This window comes from Myodes glareolus, chromosome 16 (genome assembly GCF_982192425.1).
Source record: "Myodes glareolus chromosome 16, mMyoGla1.1, whole genome shotgun sequence".
NCBI classification, from domain to species: Eukaryota; Metazoa; Chordata; class Mammalia; order Rodentia; family Cricetidae; genus Myodes; species Myodes glareolus.
Window position 1 is genome coordinate 67,688,175 of NC_142041.1, and position 12,163 is coordinate 67,700,337.

Below are 12,163 nucleotides of genomic sequence, written 5' to 3' on the forward strand. Positions count from 1 at the left end.
TTTAACCTTACAAAAAGTGGGTGCTGGAAATAATTAAAACATGGTAAGTCTTCATATGCCAATTTTATTCACTCACCACAAAAGTAAACAAATCTATAACCCTCTAATATCAGAGACAGTTTTCTTTCTTAAACAAGCATTACAAGTATTCCTGAATTCCCTAACTACATAAAATCTCTCTTATTACAGGTCACAGTGAAGTCTATCCTACATAGAGCCAGTCTTCAAGTCTATTCTTTCTGATATATCTCATAACAGTGCAGCTCTCTACTGTGCTTACGGGTGCTAGTGACAGGGGGTTGAGTTGAATGGAGCCTACATTGCTCTTGTCTCACTTTCTACACTGACTCCTTAATCTAGAAGAAGCCTCACAATTCCTAAGCAACACCCAACACTGCTTAAGCAAACTTATCCCCACTTCTAAATTTTTCTGCTGCTGGTAGCCAAACATTACCCCAGCAGGAATCCACCTCCTTGGTTTTCTCTCCTCAAGATAATTCTATGACTATTTAGTAGCTGACTTATCCTAATTGTCTAATGTTTTCCTAGAAACCTCAGTGTATCATTGGTTAATAATTCATATCTTGAAGTAACATCATTTTGTGCCATGGGCCTATTTTCTGTAAGCTATCTCATGAAAGGCTCGAGCTGGCTTGGCTTGAGGGTTCATCACAACAGCTTTGCATCACAACCCCACGCAGCAGCACCTAAGAGAGAGTGCTTTGTGAACGACACTCATTGAGGCATACAGTGGGGCTCAATGCCTCTGAAAGAAAAGGAAAAAGGTGCAAGATTGGCAGAGCATACTACATTGTAAACAGGACCTAAGAGTTCTGAAGTTGGGCTGATCTTTCAGAATTAGGATCCATTATAGCAAGCCCTGAAGCCAGGCTGATCCTTTAGAATTGGGACCCATTATAGGAAGAAAAAGCTGAAATTTCACTCAGAAACAGTCAGGCTACAGATGAAGGATTTGGAGAGAGGGAACCCACTTTGGACAAAACAACTGAAGATAATTTTTAGAAGTACTGATAACCAGACACTAGATCCTTCCAGAAGGGAAATTCAACATCCTGTCACTGTTCTGCAGATATGGCATAGAATCAAAGAGGTAGTCTAAATTTATAAAATACTGCAATCAATTATGAAGAAGAAAGAAATGACTTGCCTGCCTGAGCTCAATGTGCAAAAGAAATCTTTGTTAGAAATTAAAAATCAGCTCGCATTGCTGAGAGAGAAAAAGTCACTCTGTTTGTAGACTGTGTTACACAAAACACCTTTCTGATGCTTAAATGTGTGTGTGTGTCAGCTTAACATGGCCACAAGGTATCTGATGTTTGGCACGTGTCTTAGTTATTTTTCTGTTGCTGTGAAGAAAACACCATGGCCAAGGCAACCTATTAAAGAAAACCTTTAATTGGGGCTTGGCTTAAAGTTCAGAGGACAAGGTTATAACTATCACAGCAGGAAGCATGGCAAGAGGCAGGCTGAGAGCTCACATCTGATTCACAAGCCTAAGCCAAAGAGAGAAATAACCAGGAGTATCATTGGCAAATGAAACTTCAAAGTCCACCCCCCAGTGACACACTTCCTCCAACAAGGACCCAAACCGTTCCAACAATAAGATACTCTGATTCAAACCACCACAGCAAATATTATTCTGCACCTGTCTAGGTATTTCTGGATGAGATTAGTGTTTGAATCAATAGACTAAGGAGAGCAGGGTATCTTCTCCAGTATTACTGGGCGTCATCTAATCACTTAAAGGCCTGAACAGAGGGAAGGCTGCTCTGTCTCTGTCAGAAGGTCTTTCAGCTTCAGCCTCAATCTTGTACCTTTGTGTTTGGACTAGACCTTAAACCAGGAGCTGTCTTGTTTCTTGGGAATCTTCTCAGCCTATATAACCATGCAAATTGATCCCTTAAGATAACTAAATAAATCAACCTTACACCTGTGTTTATCTGTAGAACATTCATTCTGCTTATCTAGAGACGTTTAACTAATACAACTCATTATTGATTGTGTTACTAATGGTGTTAAATGAAGTTTTCCTTTCTGATTCCATGTATCCAGAAGAACTTTATCAAATATAACCATCTGTCCTTTTAAGAAAGAGAAACTATATCATCACTACTTGCTGTAGAAGGTTAGATTTAAATATTCCTGAGTCATTTCGATCCAGCCCGGCATGAAATACTCACAGTGGCAAAAGCAGATTGGTCCAAATGTCTCAAAAATATTGGGAAAATGTTGCACCTCAGTAGTAAACACTTGCCTTACGTATACAAGGCCACAAGTTCAAACTGCAGCACAGCGTATATAAAATATGCAATATTCTGTAATACATGATATATGTATATTATATATGCATATATGTTCCTGTATAAGGCTAAACAAGTGAGCCACCCTTGCCTTTTCTCTAATAATCATAAAAATGAGGAGACCACAAAAACAAGGCAAGTTTCACAATTCCACAAAAAGTTCAAACAGATTTTAGTAGTATTTCTAAACTCTTCTGGTCATACTGAAGGTTCTTGTTGCTGGAATCATATTATTCTACCTTTGGAAAGAGTTGCTGTGTGCTCTGAATTTCCTCTTTACAGATGATATGCTCTAGAGGTCATAAGTTCTTCCTTTATATGAAACAGAACTTTCATCCTCCATTAGCCTCAAAGTTCTAAAAAGGTAAAATTTATTAATTATACCCCTTTCACATTTATTTTGAAAGTTTTAAGTATTTGATACAGCACATGAATGTTTTGATGAACTGTATACCTTCACCTCCACTCACTAATTTTAACATTTTGCGCATATTCTTCATAGCTCTCTTCTTTCTCATTCTTGAATAATTATATTCACATTTCATATAAATAATAAAATTTTCATAATCACTACTGTACCATTTGAGAACTGATTACCTATATGATGTCCCTTTACTCCTAATTACTTTTATGTTTGCCTAGAAATAGGAACATTGCCCTAAATAAACAATAGTACAGACGTCAAATACAGAAAATCCTATAAGATTTAATATATTATAATATGCAATCTGTGTTACAATTTCACCAGGTATCCCAAAGCAATCTTTATATAGATTTGTTTTTTATCCAGAATCCAATCCATGATGAGGATAGGAGAGGAAAGGGTCGGAAGAAGGAATAGCCAACATGGTGGATGCTTGAAATGCCACATGAAAGTCTACTATTATAAAGTTGATATGATAGCTATATTCCCAAGTATGAATATATTATATTATAATAATGTATATTATGCTTTCATATAAAAGAATTTAACTGCTCCCTACACAGGGAATGATGCTTTTCCAGGAAGTCTGGAGTTGACAAACACTAACCCAGTTCCAGGTGTAGGAATAGTTTCTCCATGCAGTTAGGAAGTGACCTATCATCCTTTCCCTTCAAATATTTCTTCTATCCCAGTTCCTTATAGAGAAGAACAGTACTGCCTTACTCCAAAACAAAATCTGTATATATTCTCTGTGTTCATTAGACAAGAGTATAATTGCTCCTAAGTTCATTGAGTGCACAGACTGAGTTTCAGTATTTCTTAGGAAATATAGACCATCAGGGATGAAAAGGACGGCTCAGTAGTTAAAGGAGTGCATGCTGTTCCTGTTGAGGACCAGAGTTCAGTGCCCAGCACTCAGGTCAGGTGACTCACAGCCATCTGGAATTCCAGCTACAGGAGTTCTGACACCCTCCCTGTTCTCAAGCAACTGTAAAGACACAAACATATCCTTCGCAAACACACATGCATATGCAAAATTTTGAAAGGACAAAAAATCATTCTTAATAAAATAAATATAGGCTCTTGGTATCTTAAATCACAGATCAAGAAATGTATAATTGTAAATATGTATGGTACTATGGTTTCATGCTCCTCTAACCCTACCAATATAACAAGATTCTTTTCTAGTTTCTCTGGTTTCGGATATGTATCTATTATCCCACAGTAACAAGTCTGGATCCAAACAATGAGACTACATTAGTTCATTTTATTAACCTTGCTATATATGCAAAATGACTTTTGAATTTCGTCACTGTACTATACAAACAAGGAATTATTTTAAAATATTGGAGATTTTCTTTAAGGACATAAAATCAAATCAATGTGTTTAAGAGTTATAAATTGTTACTTAAAACCAGAATGGTCTTATTTACAAAAGGATTTAATATCCCTCATCCTGATATAGCTTATAATGTAAGACACATTATAAACCCTTCACTCCTTTATTGGGCAATAATATATTTTATATTTTTATTTTTTGTATTTTTATCTATTTGAGTATTTTCCAGACCTATGGTCAGATTTGAAGCCATAGCAAACAGATGCTTGCTGCATTTCCTAAAGAAACGCCTGTGAACACAGCCCTATGATAGTCACCGTGTGGTTATATACAAAGAGACACCACTGGGACCCAGTCTTAGAACTAGATAGGAAAAAAAAAAAAACACACAAGTGCTTTGAACCACTAATGTTAATGCTGCCAGCTCTCAAACTCCAGAGAATACCACCTGTGGGCTCTCCCTTCTCAATGCAAACACATGAAGAATCTTGCTGGGTGATTATGCACCAGCACTGGAATTTTAATGCCAAACTCACGTAAAGACCTACAGAAGCAAGAAGTTGACAGAATAAACAGAGAGTTACCATAGCAGCCAACCTGTCAATTACAGATTTCCTGTGCAGTCTATGCCCTTCAAAAAAGTATTAGCCTCAGCACATCTAACTCATGTAATTCAGTTGAATTCTAGCCTCATGCCAGAATTACTAATATCGTCTATTGATTAGAAGCCTCAAATTCACCGTGGAATGTCGGGGAGCAGAAAGAGAAGAGAGTCTTATCCTGCAAGTTATGGTCACTGTTTTCCCATCGATCAGTTCAGAACTATCACCCAATTTGCTGAAGCTGACCTAAGTTCCTGCTCTTTGGAATTAGACCAAAATGCACTCAGACATCCACTGACATCAACTGGTGATTATCTTTATATTCTCTCGACACACACCCAAGGGATCACTTTTCCTGCAGAATGGGATGGTCTATCCAAGCTACTGCCTTCAAAATGTGACCTGTATTTTGTCAATATCACTCTGCCTTTGCAAGGATTGAGAACAAATCCTTCTGTTCTTCTATCTGGAGGAAGACTGCTTGATGATTTATCAGAAAAGCCTTCAAAACATATATCTACTAAAGTTTCTTCTTCAGACTGAAACCTGTAGTCCACAACTTATAGCAGACTACGACTGAAGACAAATTAAACTTGCTAAGGTTATAAGCCTAGTCAACGTAAATATATTGTTTAGGATAATCCTACTTAACAAAATTGTCTCTGACTATTTGTAACTAACACCTGTATAAAAACTTCAAGAAAAGCCAGGTAGTGACACGCCTTTAACCCAGCACTAAAAAGGCAGTGGCAGGTGGATTTCTGTGAGTTCTCGGCCAGTCTGTCCTACAGAGCTCGTTCTGGGACCAGCCAAGGCTACACAAAGAAACCGTATCTGAAAAAACCACAAGAATAGGAACTTCAAGGAAAGCAGAATCATTAATTAATTAGAAAGGATAAAGTAACACACTATTCAAGGTTTGCCAGGCTGCTTTGCACTCTCCTAGTTCTGAGTAACTTGAAAACTAGATAGAAACTGGTATTCCTAAGTGTGTGTGTGTGTGTGTGTGTGTGTGCGCGTGGGCACGCGCACGTAGAGATTGAATTTAGGACCTCATACTAGGTAAGGACTCAACCATTGAATCCTAGTGCTGTTTTGTTTGTTTTTTGAGACAGGGTTTTCTGTGTAGATGTGGAGCCTATCCTGGAGCTCACTCTGTGACCACGCTAGCCTTGAACCCTCAAATATCTGCTGGTTCTGCCTCTAAAGTGCTGCTGGTGTGCGCCACCACTTCCCAGTTTGTTTTACTTTTTATATTGAAGATACTATCACTAAAATATCCAAGAAGGTCTTGGATTTGCTCTGTAGCTCAGTCAGCTCTAGAACTTGGAAATACTCCTGCAAGTCCTCCCAAGAAGCTGAGATTACAGGCTACCACCACCAAAGGCAGCTCAGATACTTTTTCTTGTGCATTGGTATTTTGTGTGCATGCATGTCTGTGTGAGGGTGTTAGATCCCCTGGAGCTGGAGTTAGAGATGGTGTGAGCTGCCACTTGGGAACTGAGAATTGAGTCCAGGTCCTCTGAAAAAGCAGACAGTACTTTTAACTGCTGAGACATCTCTTCAACCCTCAGATTATTTCTTAATGTTTATGATTGTCCTTATACTTATTTTGGTATCGAATAATGAAGAAGCTGAAAACAGTGCACTACCATTATGCCCTGCTGACCACATTGTGGTCTCACTGAGCTTTAGCAAATATACCATAAACTGGAGGCTTATAGACTTTAGCGTGTTCCCGACAGGTCTGAAAACTAGGAGATGAAAGACTGAGGTAGAGATTTCTAGCTGCGTCGTCGCACACAGAAGAGCAAGGGCACTCTCTTGGGTCTCTTTTATGAGGCACCAACCTGTTCACAAGGATCCGTTCTCATGACCTAATCACTCTCTATTACCATCACCTAACTGTCATTGTAGGGCTTCAGCACATGCATTGGGGACGTGTGTAAACTTCAGTACATTATAGTACCACAGCAAAAATATTAAGACATCATGGCTCAACTAGTGGATTTTGACCCAAGGAGGACCAAAATTGTCATCATTCATAGATGGTAGTCTCCAACTGAGAAAATTAAAGTGTTCAGGAGAAGTCTAACAGAGACTTGAGCAAGAACCACATCTTGGAATAGTTCATTGCTTTGTGCTGCTTTCTGTCACAATATCTTGCAGTTAACTCTCCCTTTGTAGAAAACACCTCCCCTAAGTTTTAACTAATCAACTTGCCCAAGGACAAAGCTATGCTTCCATGTTGCTGTGCCTGCAGTGATTTCTGCATTCCTATCCCTTCCCTTAATTCCACAACTGACCTTCGGCACATGTGACTCAACAGCAGCTCTGCTTTTAATTAAGCTAAATACACCTGAGTCATTCTTTTGTCAAATGATATTGAATCTAAAACCTTAATGGTTGGCTCCCATTTACAGAAAGCATTGAAACAAATTAAATGACCACCACACTGGATATAAACAGCCACATCCAAAATGTTAGAAGTTTCAGTAAAGCCATTAACCTACTTTCCATAATAAACAGAAGACAGGAATTTGAAACAAAAAAGGGAGTTGTGTTGCAGTATAACCTGATTTGAGACTTGCAAAAAGGAGACCTGTGAGTGATATTTGGCTCCTATTTAAAACAAGGCTTCTACAGAATAGCATTGTTAAGATAATCATGAAAACATGATTGTAGACTGGGTGATAGATGGTATCAATAAATTATGATTTGTATCAGAAATGTGGGTATTTTTATTGAGGATACATATTAAGAATTTATTTAAGTCATGTCTTAGATTTTCTTTTAAATAATGTCTCAAAGACAAAAACAAATCAGTGAAAGCAAGGAAACCTTAGCAATCTTTTTACTGCACTGACACACGTTCCTTATCTGCCCGTCTTCCAAATCAGATCAAATAGACCATGACAAAATTTTAAGTTTGATGCTTTCACACTTTGATATAAATATTTGAGTGTTCACAGTTCTTGGCATGCTCTTTCAGGAGAGGACCTTTCTTGTGCATTCTAAATAAAAACCCAGTAATATATCTGAGAAAACAGCAACTTACTTGGTGCTACAGTAAGTGGGAAAGAGTTGCTCATTGCTCAGGTTTTGCCAAACAGAATTCTAAAAATGAGTGGTTTCTCAGTCTATAATTCAGAAACAACCAATACCCCCCAAAAAAAAAACTGAAAAAGGGAAGAGTTCTTCAAGATGTCAAAAGACAAAGAAAATGGAATGAGATTCTATGTTCTTCAGTTTCATTTAAGACTGTGCTATTAATGAGTTGAATTTTTTATCAAGTAGCCTTTCAAAATACCGCCTATGTCTTTTCATTTAGTTCTGTTTGATAATACGCTAGGAAAGAGTGCAGAAAGTTCAGAGGGTCGAAGAATTAGTTAATAAAGAACTCACAGAAAGATCTCTCCGGAAGCCAATGTCATGTAACCCTTTTAGAGTCAAGGTTAAAGTCTTTTTCTTCTTGAAAACTTACTCCTTCCCTACCCACTATAACAGAAGAATTTTTAAGCAACAAACAATGAATGTTAGCTAAGTAGTTATTGTACGGCCCCTCTTTTAAAGGAAAGAGCTTGTGTGAGAAATAAAATAGGTCATATTTCCAGACTTATTTTCTGGGAACTTTTAGGATCATCATACTTGTATGCTCACTCAAGGCTTATGAACTAAGAAACTGAATGGAAATGCTAGGAGAACCAAACTCTTAGCTTCAATAATGTCCAACTAATATTCTCCCTGGATGTTAAGCTGCAAAGCAACTCAGAAAGAGAGGGAAAATGTTGTAGTAATGGCTGCCAAGATAGCAAATATTTTTTCAACATCTCCAATATAATGAAAAGATTAAGTTTATTAGGTTCAGACCAGTCTCTTATGATTAGAGTGAGTTCATTTCCCGAAGTTCAATTATAAAACCATTAATAGGATTCACTAATTTCACTAAGTCTCTTTGCTTCTGGGGCAAATTATTTTAATTACTAATATACACAACCCACACAGAGATATAAAGAAAACCTTAGGTACAAAACAGGACATAAGAATTAACTAAATGTTCTTGAGTTGTAGATAATTTATGTCTGAGGAAAACAATAAAATACTATTTATTCCTCATCTCAAAAATAGTAGTAATGCATACATAGGGAGATTGTAAGCAAGAGAAACAATGATTGCACTTGCTTTCTGGACACTGCAGTGAAACGGCATCTATGGGCTCACTGGGCAAGCAGCAGCTTACAGAAGACATACAAGAATTCAAGCCAGATACATTATCAGCATGAAGACAGGAGGTAGATACAATGTCCCATCCCTAGAGGAAGAGCTTTGGCAATTGGCAGCCTCTTGGAGAGGGAATATCATTTTTCTTTAGATATGTGGCTCCTACTAGGTCAACCAAGACCCAGTGGATAGTCCCACACCCTAGAGTATATGAACAGCACAGTTGAATTCAGTGGGTTAAAATGTAAAAAGGGGACACAAAGTCAGATGGGTAGGGAAAGGGTACATCTGAAACAAGTTGGTGCGGGGGTGAATGTAATCAAAAGATGCTGTATTAAATTCTCAAGAGGCTATTAAAGACAAAAATAATGCTAACATATTACTAAACACAGACTGCATTGTTAGCAAAAAAAAAAAAAAAAAAAAAAAAAAAAAAAAAAAAAACACCAGAAATCTCTCTGTGGGCTGACTTTCTTGTCAAATAAGGCATATTTACATTTCTACTAAAAGATATACTACTTTTTATTTCTTACCAATCTATACTTGATATAAACACGTCAAAAATAAAACTACTAATCAATTAGCTACTTTTTCATGTGTGACTTTGTAACAACAAAATATCCTAAATTTCTAAACACCTAGAAACATCTGTGGTGTAGGAGGTTCTTCTGTCTTTGTGTTGCTTTCATTGGTTAATAAAGAAACTGCTTTGGGCCTGATAGGGCAGAACTTAGCTAGGGAGGGAAGACAGAACTGAATGCTGGGAGAAAGAAGGACAGAATCAGAGAGATGTCATGGAGCCGCCATGACTTCGTGGTAATGCACAGATTAATGGAGATGGGTTAAATTAAGTTGTAAGAGTTAGCCAAAAGAAATTAAAGCTAATGGGCCAAGCAGTGATTTAGTTAATATAGTTTCTGTGTGATTGTTTCGGGGCTAAGCTAACCGGGAGGCCAAGATGAATAAGCAGCTCCCTGCAACACATCTGTGACTCATTTCTTTCGATTTTTTTGTAGTCAGATGAAGTCAGATTCAAGAAATTCAAGTGCAGCAATATTGTTTCATATCTTAGTAACTTTTAATAATTACTGTGGGATTATTTCCCAGATATTTAATTTATTAATAGCAAAATCATATGACTGTATGGGATGAAATCAGCACCCAAAGCACCTGTTATTCTCCAGTCTGGAAGGAAACCAACTCCTCAGGCCTCTTCTCAGAGACAAGTGCAATAGGCTGAGCTAGAGAAATAAAAAGGGCACTAATACAACTTTGACTTCTACAAGTTCAGCTTGTTGCCATTGAAGGAATCAAAAATTGCCTTTGGTCTCCTACTAGTGTGAACCCTATTGACTTCTGTCCTTTGAGGAATGAATATGACATAAATAAACAATATCATATCTGACATATGCTTTCAATTTGAACTCAGCAGAAGTGGCTGTAAGCACTGACACAGAGTTTGGAGATTTTTAATCATCTCAGCAAAGTGTTGTTGCTTATTATAATTATTATTGTAAGCATTTATTGATCTAGCATGTGAATCATGCATCCAAGTGTTATTAGAAAACTAATAAAGGTATTTGTCATTTGGCCCTTGCTCTTTAGATGTTTGATTATATTAGAGTCATAAACACAGTCATAGAACCTACAATTTATTGTATGTCTATGATAATGAAAGACACTTTTATATGGTAACCTATCAGTTAATCAAAATCTCTGTGCTACCATCCTTATTCTACAGTAGAATTTTAGGGTACCTGTTCTTTAATCTGAGCATTTTCTCTAGGAAAATATGACTACAATATACTCTGTTTTATGATAACATGAGTCAAGAAATTCAATTTCATTTTCAGAGGCAACGTGTGGTTGTTTGGTTCTGGTTTTCTCTCCATTATTTGCCATCAACTGTGCCCTAATTGATTTAAAGGATGATTATCATCTTGTAAAGTTAATAGCATTTTATTATGGGAGGAGGGCTGCATTTTTCTTCATTTTATACTTTTTAGACAATAAGGAGAAACTTAGCTGAGTTCATAATATTATAAGCTTAAAACTTCATTGAAGAGGTAGCTGTGGCATAGCTAAGCCAACTGAAGAAGTGAGTAAATGGCAAAGTGCTGAATAAGAAAGAATTTTCCTGTTTCTAATTTGTCATAATTTCCCAGAACAAGAAGCATGGTAGCACATTGCAATGTTCAAAGAAAATAAAAGGCATTAATTAATATAGACCCATATCTTTTCATTCATTCCAACCTCTCTTTCAGTTGACAATAACTCATTATCTTTGTTTTGCAGTAATTTATATTAGCCTGTCTGCTCCCTGCTTGGCATCATTAGAACAAGCATACAGAAGTGCAGTGAGGTGGCTATCACCCAAAAAGCCAAGAGAAAAAAATGTAAGCCACTCGTTTGCTATTTGCCTCTCTATGCACTGGTTTCCTTCTCACATCCCTGTCCGTCAGGAAGGCACACTCACCAGAGAGTGAGAAAGGAGGACAGTAGAACGAGTGTTTTGTTTGTGCTCACAAGTGCAATAGGTCTTGCTGACCTGCCAATCGTAGCTGTTAGAGATGTTATGCCATGACTGAAGGCCCTGTCCTCCAAGAGAGCTGAAGAATGTATAGGGATGGCACACAGCCTGGGAAGAAGGGTGTGGCAGACAAAGATATTAGTCACACAGCAAGCTAGCTACCCTACTGAGAAGGAAGACGCTCTCACATTTATACTGAGAAATGGCTCTGAGGAGGAGAAAATGGTAATTTGTTTCCAGACCCTGCAGATTTCCATACTGTATCATAGTCGTAGGCCTGTTCAATGACAGGAACAATAATTTTTGATCTTGCTGCTCAAGAAATAATTTTATTGATCTCCACTTTATTTTTTATTTTTCCAGTGATTCAGCAGGTCAGAAATGCTCCCGTTTCAGTAGTTTCCTATCATTTAGCAAGTCATCCAGTGTGTTAAAATGCCTTTACAAGTTAATGGGAACTGCAGAGTGATTTCAGCACCAAGGAGAGTACTCTGTCTTCCCCCATGTGCGTTTGAACTGTGCACAATGTTAAAAAGAAATTTTAGAATATAAATTAATAGCTACCATAAAGCTTACTAATGGAGTACAACTTAATGCTGATACCTTTAAAATTATACAGTGTTTCACACATGTTCATGATTGCAACAGCGTTCTGGTTTTGCCATCTCTGAGATGGAATTAGCCATTCCTCGCTATTTTTAAAGATTTAAGCCACAATTTCTCCAT